The 10,000-nt window shown below is 40.3% G+C and overlaps 1 long non-coding RNA gene across 2 annotated transcripts in view; it reads left to right on the top strand.

The window, feature by feature from the left end:
- Positions 1-10,000, top strand: part of LOC135090174 (uncharacterized) — a 167,008-nt gene that overhangs the window by 118,739 nt on the left and 38,269 nt on the right. The window lies entirely within an intron of this gene.

Here is a 10,000-nt window from a genome sequence, read left to right as displayed (position 1 = left end):
CAACTGACGGAACAAACAACGGAACTTAATTGGCCCGCCCGTTTTTTACCTTTTTTTTTTTTTCTCTTGGCAAGGCGACGGGAGACTGGATGACTGCTGCGTGACTGGCGGTTGAGTGAATGTTTTCCATTTTTTATTGTCCATTGTCAGTTTCCTTCATCACTGATAAAGGAAAAAAGTAAAACAGGATCAGGTAAGGAAAGGAAACAAGTTATCCAGGTATTGACAAACCACTGGGACTAAGAAATTCAGGTGAAAACAAAACTACCCGCGGCAGAGGACGGTGTTAGTCAGTGTTTCATCGTTGTATCTGGACTATTTTTAGCAGGCACCAGTGGAAGTAATTGGGCGTTTAAGGATGATTTTATGATTCCATCAATGGTTTTATCAAATATTCTGTACTGGCAACTGAAAAAACAAAATACACGAGAACTTGACTTGCAATCTCAGTGAATGTAAAAATTCTTAGAAGAGAAAAAAAACCTTAACAATACTAACCGGAATGAATTTAGTGATGATTTATGAAAATACATACTGCTAATTGGAGAAATACCCATACCTGAATTATCATCTTAGTGGCTTTTGAAACACATCACTATGAAAAACCAAAGCAATTAACAAACAATACGATCCATAATTTTACATCAACATCTCGCATTTCACATAAATAAAACCACTTGAACAAAGCCACTGCTATAAATAAACTGAAGACCCACAGACAAACACAAGTAAATTCACCAAAACAACAGCAGCAGTGCATTATGTAATCGGTCACTGGAGTGGATTTAGTTCCCTGTCCCCTTTGTCCTCTTCCCCTCGCGCTGCCTACCAAGCTTACTGGGCTGGGAGCCTCGGTAACCCTGGATTAATGAACGACAACATCATTAGCATAAGAGAAGCGGGGATTAGTCTGGGAACCCAATTGGAGGCGAGGGGCCGAGGAGGGGAGCTCTCTATGGCAACTACGTGAATTATTGCCAGTTATGAGAAAGTTAGGTTATTTATACTCTTGTGCTTTTCTGAATCGTTCTTGTTTTTGGGCAGGATGAGTCGGTGGTTTTCTGATGTTGGGGTGCTTGTTTTTTTTTTTTTTTATTGATTTTCTCGTTTCGTTCTGTGTTCTTGTTTTGTGTCCCAGTTTTCTCTCTCTCGTCCCAGTTTTCTCTCTCTCTCTCTCTCTCTCTCTCTCTCTCTCTCTCTCTCTCTCTCTCTCTCTCTCTCTCTCTCTCTCTCTCTCTCTCTCTCTCTCTCTCTCTCAAATCAAGCCCTGATACCTTTCATTCTCATATTTTCTCCCATTTCCGTCTGGTCATGTCTTCATTTCAACAGGTTCACTTTTCCCTTCTCATTTTTTTTGGAGAGTTTCCTTTGACTTTCCAAAATTTTCCGGGAGTTTTTTTTTATTTTCCTCCGCCTGTTACCATCACTTGTTGACACTGCGCGCTTCCTCCCCCCGTCCCCTCTCTCTCTCTCTCTCTCTCTCTCTCTCTCTCTCTCTCTCTCTCTCTCTCTCTCTCTCTCTCTCTCTCTCTCTCTCTCTCTCTCCCTTATTTCCAGTCCTGAAGGTTTTCTTTCTATTCTTTCCCTTCCTATTATCTGTTTGTTTCCGTCAGCATCTTGTCTTCGTTTTCTTCTCTATTTTCTCTCAGTACCTTTTTAATGTTCTCTTTATATCTATTATTTTCTGTCTGTCTGTCTGTCTGTCGTGTGTGTGTCTGTCTGTTGTGTGTGTGTGTGTGTGTATGTGTCTGTGTGTGTGTGTGTATTTGTCTGTCTGTTTACCTGTTTGTCTGTCTATCTATCAGTCTGTCTGTCTATCTATTTATCTATCCATCTCTTTTTCTTTCTTTCTTTCTTCCTTTCTTCCTTTCTTTATTTTTTTCTATTTGCTACATACCTATGTATCTATCTTCGTTACGTCTCTCTCTCTCTCTCTCTCTCTCTCTCTCTCTCTCTCTCTCTCTCTCTCTCTCTCTCTCTCTCTCTCTCTCTCTCTCTCTCTCTCTCTCTCTCTCTCTCTCTCTCTCATTTACGTGAAGCCAATACGAAAATATAATTAGTGGCTTATCTAAGGAGGCCGCCACCGTGCTTCCCTCAATGAAATATTAATATCCTAGTTATCTCGAGGCGTCTTGAAGAGTATGCGCTGAGGACGGGGCGAGGAAAGACACCTTATTCCTAAACACCTTCTCGTCCTATCTCTTGCATTTAACGGGCCCTGGTGCACGTTATTTGTGGTGCCGTTGGTGTTTCAATGGTTCTTGTGTTTGTTAGTGGTTTTTGTTTCTTTGGGTTTGTTTTATATTTTTATTTATTTATTTTTTTATTATTTTGTTTATTTCTCAGTTGCCTTTTTCCTGTGTTTTTTTTAAGTATTTTTTTTCTAGAGTTTTTTTTGTGTATTTTTTTTCTACGCGTTTTTGTTACCAGAGCCCTTCCTCAATAAAAGAAAAAAAAATAGTAGATAATTTAATAAGGTTTCTACACAGGTGTCTGTAGGAAAAACACCCATGGCAAGTGGACTGAATCACCTCAGTGGCCCTTAGAAATAGTCCTGAAGGGAGAATTAAGTGTGTAAACATTTCACTGCTGCATAATTTTCCCATAATCATCTACAACATTTTAGACGCATTATTTTTTTGTCGTAGAGTCTCTAAAGTAATCACGTAGCTTAAAAAATACAAAATCAATATTCTCTCCTTTTTCCTGTTTTCCATGGACACTTATTTTTTCCTACAGTGCTCTAAAATTTAACAAAGGACGCCCGTAGCAGCGAAGGGGTTAAGAAAACGAGGCTTGGCTGAGCGGGGCGGGGCGAAAAGGGGCGTTGTAGAATGAGGCGAGATGCTTAGCGGGGCCAGGGTGAGTTGGGTAATGGAACAACGGGTGAAAAGGAGGATGAGGGTAAAGGTTGATCGCAAAGGTTGTCTGTTGCTGGAGGGTTGAAATTTGGACCCTCGAATTTTTCATACCCAAAGAAAACAACGAAAATAAGGATTGGGATAATATATACATAGGAATTATGAATCACATCAGGCTGGAGTAGTTGGAGGGTTGAAATTTGGACTCTACGTTACTCATACCTAAAGAACAACACGATATTAAGGATAGGAGTAAAATTTACATGTTATGAATCATATCAGACTGGAATGCAGAAGTTACATGTAATAGGCAGGTCTGTTTTTATTCTTATTTTCAAAGAAGCCTGGCAAAAGATTATAAAGAAAATGGGAAAGTAATCCCTTAGTTGCTGTTATTCTTAAAAAAAAATAATAATGGAATGCTGTGTTTATGTATAGTATATTTGTAATGATACATAATTGTTATAGTAATGATAATAACTAGATAATGTTGTTATTGTTAAAATAGCTCTTGATATTACTCACTACCAAAAACAAATAGTAAAAGACGTGACTAAACGAATACAGTAAAAGACGTGACTAAACGAATACAGAAGCTTAAAATCTCAAAAAAAAAAAAAAAAAAAAACGATAAGTAGCAACAGCAGCAGACCTTTAGATCCCCCCATGCTGTGTGTGTACCAGCCATTGTGACCCACCTGGCCTTTTGGTGGCGGCTGGCGTCCCGAGCGCCGCCCACCACCTTGCCTCATCCGCCAGACACCTTCCTCTTGTACCCTTACAAATTTAACTTGGTCCGTACCCACCCTCTTCCTCCTCTTCATCGCCTATCTCCTCCTCCTCCTCCTCCTCCTCCTCCTTCTCACCTCTTCAAACAGTACCCCACACGCTTCCCTTGCAGTCGTGTGGTTTCTCTCCCCGCCGCTCCCTCCTTCACTCCTGACCTTCTCTCCTCCCCCTTACCACTTCTCACACCCTGATGACGGTGCGCTGTTCCCGAAAAATCAAGGGGGAGGTAAAAAAAATCATAAAATCCTACGTACACACCCGCACACAGAATGAATCGTGCAGAAAATGACTACATATTTATCCCAGCGAGAAAGAATAAAAGAATGACGTGTGTGGGGGGGTAGGAGGGGGAGGGGAAAATTTTCATATCAATTCAGTCTAAATAATTGGAGGTACTATTTTATATTAGTGTTGATTAATATTTAACGTTATTATATCAGGGTGGACTGGGGGAGAGAGAGGGAGGGGAGGGTGAACGAGCGTGTCATCTGCCTGCCAGGAATATGAATGAGTCTGCAGTATCTGGGGCTTTTTGTATTACGTGTTGTGTTTCATTGTTTTCTTTGTTTTTTTTGTATCGTTTTGTGTTTGTTTGTTTGGTTATTGGTTGTGTTTGTAAGCAGTTTGTTTTTCTTTGTCTCGGTTTCGTTTTCTTCGTTTCTTTCGCTCGTTTTCTTTTTCTTCTTAGCATATGTCAATCTCTCTCTCTCTCTCTCTCTCTCTCTCTCTCTCTCTCTCTCTCTCTCTCTCTCTCTCTCTCTCTCTCTCTCTCTCTCTCTCTCAGGCTATCTATCTATATTTCATTCTTTCTTTTCTTCTTTCTTACTTAACTTGCTAAATTATAATCTATCAATTCACTTCCCATGTCAACAAATAATTAAATGACCAAGGGATGATTACATAAAATAATATTGTTCTCGTCAACAAGTAATTCTTTATTATCTAATATAGGAAGAAAATTTATTGTTTTATACATTATTATTATTATTATTATTATTGTTATTATTATTATTATTATTATTATTATTATTATTATTATTATTATTATTATTATTATTATTACTATTATTATTTCTATTAGTTAGTTGTAGTAATAGTAGTCTGTGATTAATGCATCCCTTTCTACGTATGCATTGTTTCATCACTCCCATGTACCTTTCTTGTTCCATCTCTCTGATTATATGCTCAGGGGAAAGAGAGAGAGAGAGAGAGAGAGAGAGAGAGAGAGAGAGAGAGAGAGAGAGAGAGAGAGAGAGAGAGAGAGAGAGAGAGAATTATTCAGATTCCTTAATGTAATCCGTAAATTGTCTACAATACCAAGAGAGAGAAGAGAAAAAAAAGAGGAGAAAGAAAAATAAGAGTAAGATAAACAGAAAAGGAAAGAGAACGGAGAGCTAGAAAGTGAGAGCTAGCGAACGAGACAGAGAGAGAGAGAGAGAGAGAGAGAGAGAGAGAGAGAGAGAGAGAGAGAGAGAGAGAGAGAGAGAGAGAGAGAGAGAGAACCCAGCCATAAGAATAGCCCACAGCTAAATATACGCCCAGACCGTTCCACCGTTCCTATTTTATCTTCCTCCTCTCGCGGCTAATGATCTGGAAGGGACCGTCTATAATTTTCTAAACACATGGACCAGAATTCTCCCGAACTCGTGAACCACTTACTGCGCTCCGAGGCTTAACTTGTGGAGGTGCTCGAATCTAAAGTTTGCCGAGGGTCTCCAGGGGCCAGGCCGCCACACGTTTAGGTTAGTAATTCTCCATTTTTTTGTTTGGCGAGACTGAGGAAAAGTCTCCGGTGTCGCCTTGCCGTGTTTGACTTGGTACTGCTTTCGTTTTTTGGTACTGCTTTCGTTTTTTTTTTTGTGTGTGTGTTTATCTTTTTTTCTTGCTGTGCTTACGTGCTTTCCTTTCTGCTTTTTTTTTGCGTTCCCTTGTTTCTTAGTATTGCTTTTTTTCTTTTTATTGCTGTTTTTTTTTCGATGTTTTATGTTCTTTTGTTCTTGTTATACCTAAGCACTTTACATTTGAGTACATGTTTTTTTCGTGTTTTTTTTTTTGTGTGTGTTTTCCTGTTTTTTTCTATTCTGTTTTTACCGGTTCCTTCTTCTGCTTGTTTCTTTTCTTCTATTTCTAGTTTGTGTATGCAAGAGTGCATTTTATTCGTCTCGTTCCTGTGTTTCTTTTCCTTCTGGTCTTGTCTTTTATAGCTTTTTTTCTGCGTGTTCTTGTACTTTTATGTGTTGCTGCCGTCCTTCCCTCCCCCGCCACTACACACACACAAAAAAAAGAAAGGAAATTCAGTAGTAATTCTTATTTTCTTTTATGTTGCTCTTACTGCTCTACCTCCTCCTCCTCCTCCTCCTCCTCCTTTTCCTCTCTTTTCTCTTCCTTTTCCTCTTCCTCATCCTAATCTTTTCGTTGTCCTTCTCTTCTTCTTTCTCGCCCTCCTCCTCCTCCTCCTCCTCCTCCTCCTCCTCCTCCTCGTCCTCCTCCTCCTCCTCTTCCTCCTTTTCCTCTTTCTCGTTCTAATCCTCTTCGTAGTCCTTCTACTCTTCCTCTTTCTTGTCCTGATCCTCCTCCTAGTCCTTCTCTTCTTCCACTTTCTCTTTTTAATCCTTGCTCTTGTTATTCATGTTCTCCTCCTCCTCCTCTTCCTCTTTCTCCTCCTCCTCCTCCTCCTCCTCCTCTTCCTCCTCCTCCTCCTCTTCCTCCTCCTCCTCCTCCTCCTCCTTAATTTGCAGTTTGATGAAAGCACAGGACGGGTAGCTATTCTTGGCATATACTCGTACAATTTTAGGACGTCAAAACTCTACGGGGCCATACAACCTCATTTCACTTACTGGACGCAGTGCATGTTAAGCTCCTCGTTACCTGTCTTGTTTTCAGTTTGATGCTTGAAAAATAACTCTTTGAAGGCCGAGAGTCGTCATTTCTGCATTAGATACAAAAGAGGTTGTTGACGAGAGAGAGAGAGAGAGAGAGAGAGAGAGAGAGAGAGAGAGAGAGAGAGAGAGAGAGAGAGAGAGAGAGAGAGAATGGTGTTTGCTTTAGAAGGTTAATTAGTGTTTCATATATGAGTTACTACTGGTGTTTGTTTTGCTGTTACTGGTGCTGCTGCTGCTGCTACTACTACTACTTCTAATTCTACTTTTACGGCTGCTGTTACTACTACTAGTGGAAGAAAAATGCTTGGTTTATTAGTGTTTCATCTATGACTAAATATTACTGTTTGTTTTTACTACTACTACTACTACTACTACTACTACTGAAAGGAAAATACTTTAATATATCATCTTTAACTATCTACTACTATTATTTTTGCCCATATCAGCACCACCACCACCACCACCACCACCACCACTACTACTACTGCTACAACTGATAATAATAATAATATCACCATCAGCAACACCAACAAGATGGTAGGGAGTTTCAGGCTGGAGGCGGCCTTGGTTTTATGGCCGTAAACAGAGAATAAGAAGCTTTGGGGGATAATAAACATGAAGCTGGCGAGGGACAGGGAGGGAGAGAGGAGGCGCATGAAGTGAGGAAGACAGGAGGCGAAGGAGAAGAAAGAAGGTGAGGACAAGGAAGAAGAGGATGCGAAGATAGACAGGAGGTGCGTTAAGTGAGAAAGACAGGAGGCGAAGGAGGAGAAGGAAAGTGAGGATAAGGAAGAAAATGATGCGGAAGACAACTAGTTAGAAAAAGGGATAACTAAAAGGTAATTGGGAAATATAGGAAAGGAGGAAGGAGGGAAATAAACTGAGAAACAAAGGAGACGAAGAAGAAGAAAAAGAAGGAAGACAAGAACGATGAAGAGAAGGATTGGCAAGATAACTTTTAATGAATGAAAAGGAAACAATAATGGCAAAAGAAATTAAGAGGTAAAAAAAAAAAAAAGAAGGGAAGGAGGAAGTGGAAGGAGGAGAATGAAGATAAGGAAAAAGAAGATAAGGAAGAGAGATACTTTAAAGACGATAGACAGAATAGACAGGAGAAAATAACAGCATGAAAAATAAAATAAAATAAAAAAATGATGGGAGGAAGGACCCCTTTATAGTCAGAAAAACGGAGGAGGAGAAGGAAGGAGACGAAGGAGAAGAAGAAAAAAGAAGAAAAAGAGGATGGGGAAGACAGCAACTTAGAAAACAATGGAAAAAAATAAAAGGAGACAGAATAATGGAAAAAAGAAATAAGAGGGAAAAAATAGACCAAAATATTCGAACGTGCCTGGCATTCTCTGGAGGAAAGAAGGTGAGAGGAAAGAAATGGAGGGAAGGAGGGATGGAGGGATGGAGGGAAAGCCACTCACTCTATTCTCTCCCGCCTCAGTGTGGCCTCAAATCTTCCTTGCTTCAACACTTCACTTCCTCCGCCATTACCTTCGATAACCGCAGGTAAACATGACCTTTCTCCTCCTCCTCCTCCTCCTCCTCCTCTTCCTCCTGCCTCTGCTGCTATTCCTTCTCCTTCTCCTCCTCCTCGTTGTTGTTGTTGTTGTTTTTGTAGTTGATAATGATGATCTTCCTTTTTTTCTTCTCCTCCTCCTCCTCCTCCTCCTCTTTTCACAACTCATTTCCCACGTATTGGCATATTATCTATTTTTTTTTCCTTCTCCGGGGCATCTTTGTTTACCATATTTTATTTGTAGCTCCTTTACTCGTCTTTTATTTTTTTTCTCTTCCCACACTTTCACGTACATTTATTCCATCTCTCCCTATTTCCCCTCTTTCTCTGCCATCTCATAAACTTCCTCTCTTTCTCTATCTTCCCTAGTTCTCCCCTTCCTCATAAACTTTTTCTTTTTCTCTCCATTTCTTTCTATTTCCCATCTTTCTTTCTCACCTCACACACTTTCCTCCCTTAATCTTCAACCTTACACGTTTTTTTTTTCTCTCTCTCACTCCCACACACACTTTCTTCCTCTTTCTTTCCCACCTCACAGACTCTCTCTCTCTCTCTCTCTCTCTCTCTCTCTCTCTCTCTCTCTCTCTCTCTCTCTCTCTCTCTCTCTCTCTCTCTCTCTCTCTCTCTTATTCCTGGCATACTACCTTTATTCTCACACCTGGAAATGGCCCCTTCTATTAACTCATTATCCTGTATGGCGGTGGATGGAACCCATCTAGTATACATACCCACCCAGGTGAGCCGCTTAGTGCTCACCTGAGACTCCCTTACCTGGAAACATTACCCCTTTACTCTCACCTGTATCACCTTATGTACCTCCCAGTCTCCTTTCCACCTGTTCATTATCCCGGCCTTACTTTCCATTAGGCTACAATATCCCTTGCCCTCCATACACTCACCGCTACTCTCCTTTCATCCCTTCCCTCCTCCCCTCTCTGTCCCCCCTTCCCTTCATTAGCCTAAGTCTTAATCCTCCTCCACTTTATATACTTCGTGGTAAGCTGTTTTCCTCCCCACTTCTTCGTGATTTTACTTTCTTTTCCCTAAAGTTTTCATGCCCCTGAAAATGTTCTCTCCTTCATGTTCCTGCGAGGTGTAGGTTTGCTCAGTTGTTAAGTAATGTGGTGTCTATACTTCCACTGTGATTACGTTTTCTCTGTATTAATTTCTCTGGTTTGCTATTAGTTGTTAGTTTTGTTAGATTGTCAGCTGGTGAAATGAATTTTATTTACTCTTAATGGCATTACTATATATGCACGACCTTAGTTACTCAGCAGTGTACTTACTCAGCAAAAGTAAAGCTGTAGGTACTGAAAGTTTTTGAGTACTCGAACACCCATTCTGGTTTAACTGGTGTCTTAAAATTATGCTCTGAACTTGTCCCAGTCTGCTTCATTACGTACAGAAGCCATGGCAGGGGAAGTTGATTGATTCTGAGTAACAAAGCGAACAGTTATAGAGCGGATGTGATTGCAGGAGCTTAACCTACTTGTGTATGTGATTGCATGCTGCTGTGTGTGGTGTGCTCTGCTTCTTGGCCGTGCTGTCAGGAGAGATGGATGGGGAGGGAGCCTTGTTGCACTTCTATCTTGTCCTCCCACTCGTTGTTTAATGGTAATAGTAACTAAAAGATGTCCTTGTCAACCCTTTCACTGCTTATTATCTCTTCTCATGATTATTTGTAAATTTATAGTTTTTATTTTTATTTTTGTTGTCTTAATTCATTAGAAGAAACACAATGAAATGAATATTGTTTCGAGTCTCTTTCTCTTCCTGTCCTCGTAAATATTTTTTTTCAGTTTTCTTGACGAGTGACATTAGCAAGGAAGGGATTAATTAAGGACCAACATGTTTACTATTATATTCTAAAGCATTCTTCCATACCCTGTTCTTTCGTCTCTCTCTCTCTCTCTCTCTCTCTCTCTCTCTCTCTCTCTCTCTCT

Source organism: Scylla paramamosain, chromosome 34 (genome assembly GCF_035594125.1).
Source record: "Scylla paramamosain isolate STU-SP2022 chromosome 34, ASM3559412v1, whole genome shotgun sequence".
NCBI lineage: Eukaryota > Metazoa > Arthropoda > Malacostraca > Decapoda > Portunidae > Scylla > Scylla paramamosain.
Note: the sequence above shows the minus strand (reverse complement) of the source record. Positions and strands in the feature narration are given on the sequence as shown.